The sequence below is a fragment of the Dromaius novaehollandiae genome, chromosome 6 (genome assembly GCF_036370855.1).
Source record: "Dromaius novaehollandiae isolate bDroNov1 chromosome 6, bDroNov1.hap1, whole genome shotgun sequence".
Lineage (NCBI taxonomy): Eukaryota > Metazoa > Chordata > Aves > Casuariiformes > Dromaiidae > Dromaius > Dromaius novaehollandiae.
In genome coordinates this window covers 45,253,148-45,261,869 of record NC_088103.1, presented here as the reverse complement: position 1 = coordinate 45,261,869, position 8,722 = coordinate 45,253,148, and the positions used below count along the sequence as shown (strand labels likewise).

Genomic DNA, 8,722 nt, shown 5'->3' with positions numbered 1-8,722 from the left:
ATAAAAGGCTTTTGTCCTCTGGTTAGATAACACGCAGACCTTGATCAGGCACAGGCACCCACTCGACGGCTTTTGATGCGATCAGGGCTGCAAGTGTTGCATTAATCCCTTATAGAAAACTGTTTTGGCTGCATGACAGGAGGTACAGGCATATATCACACGGACGGCTTATGAAGCTGACTGTACATTTACACGCAGACATATATTTACACACACAAGGTAGGATGCTCTTGACTGAGAATGAAGCTTGTGTTAATTGAGTAGCAGATTTTGGTTTCTCGGTGAACGCTGTCGCCCGCGTAGAAGGGGGCCGCCGCCGCGCGCCGCGTGGGCTCTGCGGGGAGGCCGCACGAACGCCCCTCTGCCGGGGGAAAGGGGCACTCGGCAGCGCCGGGGCAGCGTGGCCCCCCCGGGTCACCGCTCGGGACGCCGGTTCCAGCCCAGCTAGGGCTGCCCGGGCGCAGCGGGGCCCCGGCGGCTCCCCGGGGGCCGGCTCTCCCGCCGGGTGCTGGGCAGCAGGGCGGGGGGCGCTGGGGCCGTGTCCCCCGGGGCCGCGGGCAGCGGCCGGGGCGGGGGGCAGCGCGGGCGCCCGCCGGGGGAGCGGCGCTGGGCTCGCTCGCTCCCTCCCCCCGCCGCCGCCGCCGCCTCCTCCCGCGGGGAGCGGGCGGAGGAGGCGGCGCGGAGGGAGGACGGTGAGCGCCGGGCGCGCCTCCCTCCCTGCCTCCCTGCCTCCCTGCCTCCCTGCCGGCCGGGCGGGCAGAGCGGAGCGGAGCGGAGCGGAGCAGAGCGCGCGGCGCCGGCGGAGGTAGGAGCCGGCTCCGGGGATGCGGCTGCCCGGCCGGGGCGGCGGCTCCGCGAGTTGGGACTTCGCGGGAAGTTGGGCGGCGCGGCTGGGCACGGCGCGGCTGGGCACGGCGCGGCGCGGGGAGCCCGGGGGGGCGGCGGCGGGGCGGCGGGCGCGGCAGGTCGGGGCGGCGGCGGCGGCCCCCAGCGCGGCCCCCCAGCGCGGCCCCCCAGCGCGGCCCGTGCCCGGGCTGCCGGGGGCTGCGGCCGCCCCGCCGGGAGGCACTGGCGAGGCGGCTCTGTGGGGAGGATGCGCTGAGTCCGACAGCGCGTAAACTGGGGAGGGATGCTGCCATTCACCGGTGCGTATTTTTAGACGAAGACGGGGGTTTCTTAAACGCAAGCTGTTGGCTGTTAAAAATAGCCTCACGGCATGCATTTGCCGAGAATGCAGTCAAGGTTCAGTGCAGGGTTATTATGGTTAGAGTGTCTCAGGCAGCAATTCGCCAGCTGAACTTTGGTGGTGTCTTGTCTTCTTTTCTTTTCTTTTCTTTTCTTTTCTTTTCTTTTCTTTTCTTTTCTTTTCTTTTCTTTTCTTTTCTTTTCTTTTCTTTTCTTTTCTTTTCTTTTCTTTTCTTTTCTTTTCTTTTCTTTTCTTTTCTTTTCTCTTTTTCGTGCTGCTTCATTGTGATACTACAGCCTGACTCTGCAGTGAATAGGCTTTCTCGGTGGCAGCTGGATTTGTAGGTTAATGGGGTAGCTGACAGTATTTCTAGGAGGGTAGCATCTAAGGACGTAGCAAACTTTTGGGTGTGGAAATGTAATCGCGGTCTTTTAGTCCGTGCTCTGTGGGCTAAAGATGTCTGGTTTGATCTGATTGCATGTGGCATAAGAACGGTTTCACTTCTTGAATTGTTAACTAGCAAAAATCATTATCATCTCCTGTAGAACAGCCATGTGATTCTTGTAGTTTGTTACCAAAAAAGCAGAGTGTTCAGCTGAGAAAGTTATAGGTGGAAATTCAAAGTTCACTGGAACTATTCATCAAGAGTAAATATTTTTAAGGTTTGACCGAAAATCATATGCTCACATTTGCATAAATAAATGTCTAATTGAACTGCACTTTGCTTGATACTAGCTATAGACTACCTGATCTCTCTCAAAAAGGGAAATTTCCATAAATGTGAGGTCACAACATTTTTGTATATATATATATATGTATGTGTATATGTATGTATATATGTGTATATATATATAAAAAAGTGTGTGGATAATAAATGCATATACATAAATGTTATGACCTCACATACCTACACATATGTATTAATATATATAAAAATACATATAGTATGTGTGTATGTGTGTATACAGTAAATACTACGGAACAGTTTTCTTGAAGCTTTATTTATTTATTTTTTTTGCCAGTGATCAAAATGTTGTCACATGTCTCTTGCCCTAAGAGCTTCTCTGCTGCTGGTGCCATTTCACACTCTTGGGCATTGAGTCAAAGTATTCATCTGGCTCCTTACATGCCAAAAGAAAGAAAATCAATTTGAATGCAGAAAAGAAGCAACTACTTGTATGAAGATTTAGTAGTGCAACTAGCCTTTTTTTTAATGCCACTTAAGTCCTGTGTCTATAAGTGCAGTAAACATGCAGTTCTGAAATTAACAGCAAAATAATTTTATGGTTCAGAAATTGTAATAAGACTAGTCTCAAATTCAGAGTGTTTTATTTGAGGGTTTGTAACAGGAACATGTCTAAACAGTGGAGATTTACATGACAAAACACTTAATTCTGCTAATGTAATGAAAGACACTAATGGATTTTATCTTCTTTGCTAAAGTAAATGTAGATATCTGGAAACTATATAAATGAGAAAGTTAAAGCAGACTCTCATATTTCAATTATTTAATGTGGCTGAAGTGGAAGGATGAAGTTTATAATCCACTAACAGCATTAGCCAGGACTGGGTTTTATAGGCATAATCCAAGTGATACAAAAGGATACTGTTTATCTTTTAATGTTATTTTAAGCAACACAACCATCCTGCCATTCTATCTAGAAGTAGCATAATCTTGGAAGGATTTTTTTCTCTTAACTCTTCTTCTTCTTTTCTTTTTTTCCTTCAAAATACTCCTAGGTAGTTACTCAGTGGTAGTGATTTATTTGTTAGAAAAAAGCTGATAACTGTAAATTTTTTTAAAAAAAGTATGTGTGCATTTTTGATGATGGACAAACTCTTGAAAGCAGCTAGAAAATCACCTGCCCTCTGGACAAAATGAGTACAGGAACGTGCGAAGCCCCCAGCTTCTCACGAACGGTGTCCGTGCGGCCCGACGAGTGCCCACCCGCCCTCCGCGCTCGCGTCCCCCCGTTGCTGTGAGCACCCAGCGACAGCCCTGAACCTCTTAGAAGCGTCGCTGACGGTGACTTTTTTCTGTTGGCTCCGATGTTAACGGGCAGTGGGAACGCTGTGACAACCAGGTGGTTCAGTGGGTGAAGATGACATTGGTAGCGTTGGTCATTTCAGTGCTCGTTGCACGTGTTTTTCGAAGACGGACAGTGTTCCAGGACTAAACTACCTAAGTGTTTGTTTATACTTAAGATCACTTTGCTAAGTGGATGACAGCAAACGCTTCCAAAATTCACGGGGTATTACTAGATATGATGCTGCAACCCCCAGCCCCAAATGAAGATTTATCATCACAATTTCTCTGCTGACCAGGGCGGTAGATGCAGCCTTCCCCGCTGTTGCGGTGTGCTTCCCCGCACTTTTAAAAGTCCCTTACGATTACCGCCTGTGTTTTTGAAGTTGTTCAGGTTCACTTTCTCTAGAGATAAGCCAGCAGCGGTGGCCCGATGTTGCCTAAACGGCGTATTGATTTTGGAAGCCAGAACGTGCAACCGTGGTGTTTTTCGCTACGGATACATCACTCAGCAGAGGAGAAGCATGACTGAAATAGGTGCCAATGTACTCCCGCTCCCTCCTGAGTCTTAATTAACCTCGCGGTTACTTCAGGCTGTGCGTCGTGCAGATCCGAGGGAAACGTGTCGCTCAGTCACCCGGTGCCGCTGCGGGTGCGCGGGTGAGGCCGTCTGCTCGGCGCCAGGTCTCCGAGCGCCTGCGGGCGCTGCGCTCTGCTGCACGGCTCCCCGGGCTTCCTCCGCACCCCGCGCGGCTGCAGCCGTGCCCGGCAGCTCACCGGGGCCGTGGCGAACCGGGCCACGGCGTGCCACCGGACAGCACGTGCGGGGCAAACAGTCAGTGAACGTAGCTTTTCCCTGGGATATTAATTTGCGTCGCACCCGGCTTCCGGCAGCTGCCAGCTGTGGCTGGTAAGCACTGGCGTTGGGGAGCGCGCCGTGCCCTGGGACCGGAGAAAGGCGAAAGGAGGGAAAGCAGGATGCAGTCACGTCGGGGTGGCCGGCGGCAAGGCCGGTGCAGTTGTGTCTGGGCAAGAGCCCGGGCTTTGGGGTGACTATGAGCAGGAGAGCGGTGATAGGGAGGTTGGGAACGCCGTAGTCCCTGGAATTTTGTGCTGGGTTGGGAAGGGAGAAGGTAACAAGGTGAAAACGGTGTCTGCAGTTTGGTACAGATGGGGCCCCCCCGCCCCCTCCGGCTGAAACCCCTCCACGGAGGCGCCTCTCGGCAGCCCCTTCGCAGCCCACTCCAACTGCACCTTTGGGCTTTTCGACCCCAACCCTGAAAGTGATGGGAAATGCCGGAGCCAGTGGTACTCAGGCTGTGCTCCTAACTGTGAACCCCCAAATTATCCATCTTGGGTGCAGTTCCTGGCGTTCCTGAAGTGGCAGCATGGCAGCATGCCCACGGGGAGCTCTGCCGTAGCAGGGGCTGCAGAATTGGCAGCTCGTGAGTCAACACTATCTAAGATTTGCAGTTACTAGACTATAAATTTTCTTATGTACCAAGCACTACTAAATGCACACTTTGTATTCTAAAACTTAATTTGCCATCATTTGGCCTCATCAAATATGCATGCCCTTTTATAAATGCTTGTGTTTTGTTATGCAGGCTCTGCGTGTGAAGCAGGCTGCTCTGCACTGTGAAGCGCGGGTTCTGCACGGTGCAGGTCTGCGCCTAAATAGCAAGGTATTAGAACTGATGCTTTTCATTTGCTTCATGCTTTCTGGCATGGAGAAATATATTTCACAGAGATGCTTATCCTGCATAAAACCATGGTATTCCGTGTGGCTGAACATACCATAAAATTAGAAAAGCTGATGAGATTGAAGTCTGCAAAGTCTAAGTACACAGGCAGGCCCGGTAACTGCTCAGGGCAGCGTGGAGTATAGGTAAGGGCCTTTCCTTCAAATAAAGGTGATCATAGTGCTGCAAATTGTTTTTGACTAGGAAGGACTCTGAGAGCAAACAAAAAGAGTGAAGAAATTACGCAAGGGTCGTAATTGTAGAGTAAGACAATAAGCAGGCAGAACTACTTTTAAAAGATGCAAACTTCTATAAGATATATAGATAATAAAGACTTACCTGCAGCCTCAGGGGAAGGAAGAAGCCTGGTAAGGCATAGCGTGCTAGGAAGGGGGACAGTACATTAGATGTGAGTTTGCACTCTAGGACGTTTTCAGATGAAGATGATAACGTAAGAACATTATGTGCTCCACATGTCCGGTTAAAATTCAGGTGTTGGAGCAATGTGGGAGAAAGCGCTTAATTAAGTACTTCAATTCTGGCACCACATTAGTAGAAAATGCCAACAAATAGGAGAGACTTCAGGAAAAAGTAATGAGAAAAAAGAAAAAAACAGGAGTCTGGAAGATTTCATACATGATTTAAGGAAAATGTAAGAGCTCAGTGTTCACCTTGCTGTGCCTAAGCTAGGATATAATGGCCTATGAATACCGGATTTTATTAATCCGCAGAAGGAGCAGGAATCTGTTTGACTGGTGCATTATGTGTAAAGCTAGAAATGTGAGGAAATTGAGCAGGACAGTTTAACAGATTGTTAGGAGAATATAGCCCATAATGAGATGTGTTTGCCTGCAGGGCCATCTCTTCACAGAGAAGCTACATCCCTTGAAAATCCTTTAAAAGGTCTCCGAAACAGCACTTTTTTGCGAGGCTATCAAGTCAGTTATCTAATATTCCTTTCCAACCTCTTGGATTTTAGCTAATTCGTCTTCTGAGTTACATAGATAGTGCTTCCCTTAAATATCTTAAATAGCTAATGAGTGTGAAAGCCACTTCTAGGCTTCTCAGCGAGCCAGAGGCGCAGGCTCTGTGCGCACGGTGGGTTTGAGCACGTGCAGCGCTGATGCCAGTTGAACGCCGTGCAGGCGTATGGGTTCACGCTCTCAGATTGCGGTTCAGGATTAGGGACTCTTTACTTTGTGGCTCGCTAGAGCCCTAGCCCGGGATAACACCGGGAAATCTGGATCATAACTTTCCATCTATGGCAAATGCAGAGGCCAGTTAAAATGGTTAAGTTCCACTGGGTAAAACCTGCCGTGCGCTAAAGGCTACCCATAGCAATTACTGTGTGGGATACACAGTGGTGTGTTCTCATTTAAAAAGACAAAAAAAAAAAAAACGTTCTTGAGCACTTCAGCATTGAGCATTACTGCTTTTGGCCATGGGCAACTCATAGGAGCCGTTCATAAAGTAAATAATTTAGATGAAAAAATTCATAAATTATAGAGCTATGAAAACAGTATCTTGGGTTGAGGATTAACTCGCCTGAGGAACAGATAAGGATAAATCAGAATGAAACCACTACTAATCTTGACATTTAGTATTAGAATTACTTTGCAAAGCTATTTATATCAGCTTTAAAATGGTTTCAACATGAAATGAGAGGTGTGAGGTGAACAGGAAGGGAAGATGGGAACCCAAGCTGATGCTGCCTCGCTATAGGAAAGAAAATTGATTTGTCTAACATAAGGGTGTTTTAAATACTTAGAGTTTAACTCTTCAGATAAGATTTTTGAACGTTGCTAAGCAGAGCAGAAACATTAAAAATGCACAGGATAGTAAAATGGAATATATTTTGGTATCTGTGGAAATCCCACATGGATTCCTCTTGTGTTAGGGCAGGTCAACAGTAACTTGGGTCTTGGTTTTCCTCAGTGTAACTGGGATCAGAATGTGGCTTTTGCACCTTTCCTTAAAATCACGGGCACTGAAAACATTTTCCAGGCGAAAATGGGCGAAAGCTGCCTCTTCCTCCGACACCCCAACGTATTTGCAGTTTTCATCCAGCACCTCAAGTGATTTGTCATACAAAGGAGGAGTTTCCTTCGTGTCCAGTCAAGCTACTGCTTGAAATGCAGTTTTGGGGTAGTTTTGGTAGAGTTAAGCTGTGTCAGAAATGTGAACGAGATGTGTGGCTGTGGTGGTAAGGCAGTTAAACCTAAGCAGCAGTCTGCTGTAACTCGGCAGTATTTTTAACACTGCTAGATCTTGATAATGAGTAGCTTGTAGCTTAAGGCTTTATTATTTCATTTTGTTAAATCAGATTTCAGTAATTCTTTGGGTGAAATATCCCTCTTAGAAGTTTCTAAATCATTTGCTGCTTGTTTTTGCATACAGCTTTAAAAATTTAGTGTTCTTTTTTATATGCGTGTGTGTGTGTTGTGTATAGTATTTGATGTCACAGTTACAATGTTGTAATAACTCATTTTGGTGTAATACGATGGAATGCATAAAAAGCTTCTGCCGAGTTTTGATATATATATATTTTTAATGGTAGCCATGAAGTGGGCATAATAATCTATCTGGTCTTCTAGGTTTTTATCTTGCTTTACTAGTGCATTGGATAATAAATGAAGAAAGCACTTGAAAATGTACTGGGAAAATACAAGTAACTGTATAAGTATCAACAATTAGTTTTGTTGGACTGTTCTAATTCCTAGGTGCATTGCCAGTGTAATCTTCTAAGGCTTTTCCAGTATTAGAAATAAAGTGAAACTTAAAGACAATTTATGTTTGTACGTTGAAAATATCTCCCTGTTACTGAAACAAGAATCTTCCAAATGTAATTACTAAAAATTGTTAAGTCGTAGTATTTTAATAACCCTCATATAACTTTAAAGATTACAAATAAGCGTGAAACAGCAAATATCATTAAGTTGCATTTAACAATAAATTTCAGGGTTTCAAATTAGGTACTATAAAGACTGTGCTCATTCCAGACAGCAGTTCTCAGGATAAACTTCATTAAAGGCAATGAAACGCCTTCCTGCTGAATTCAGCATGCTAGGATTTAAAAACCATCAAAGCGGGGTCTTAAAAAGTTTGCTTCTGGATGAGTTGCTGAAGCTGACGTCGTGCAGCTCTAGCTTTCTGCCCTCTAGTTCAGCCCGAGGTGTGAGGTGGGAGATGGGGTCTTGTGCGAATGGTAGTGTGCGAAAAGGAAAGACTATTTCTGTTTGAAATAACACCTCAGGAGTTATGTTATCCCAAAGGTCCATTTTTCTGAGTACCTGTGTGCCCATTTTGAGGCTAAGGGAAGCTGAATATGCGGGCGGGCGTTTCTGTGGAGGATATTTGGGCCTTAAGAGCGATGAAAACCCCAAGGCCTAACTATTTAAACTCTTGCATTAAAACATTATAGGAGTTTGGACAATCTTCAGTATAAAGTGCAGTATGTCAGGTTTCAGTGACATTTTTAGTGTTGTCCTTCTGGCATCAAGGATCTTCATGCAGCAATTGAATAGGAGGAAGGAATTAATTTTATTGTGTGATGTCAAACCGAAAATGAAGTTCCTCCTAGCACATCCTTCGAAGAACACTCAATGGCTTTGGGGCTGGCCTGCCATCCGCCTTATTTGCCAGGGATATTTTTGAACTTCCTCTGCTGATAAATATGTAGAGTCTGTTTATATTTCATCTAGTTTCTGGTAGATAATACTTACAGATTTTTTTCCCCTAAACATTTGTTACTGATGAAATTGGTATCAG

General features: G+C 46.2%; 1 protein-coding gene across 1 annotated transcript in view; it reads left to right on the top strand.

The window, feature by feature from the left end:
* The first annotated feature begins 681 nt into the window (after positions 1–681).
* The window catches only part of CHST15 (carbohydrate sulfotransferase 15), a 43,609-nt gene continuing 35,568 nt past the window's right edge, over positions 682–8,722 (top strand). Inside the window, exon 1 of the mRNA XM_064514351.1 lies at positions 682–805. The gene's annotated coding sequence lies outside the window, so the exon portion shown is untranslated. The remainder of the gene's footprint in view (positions 806–8,722) is intronic.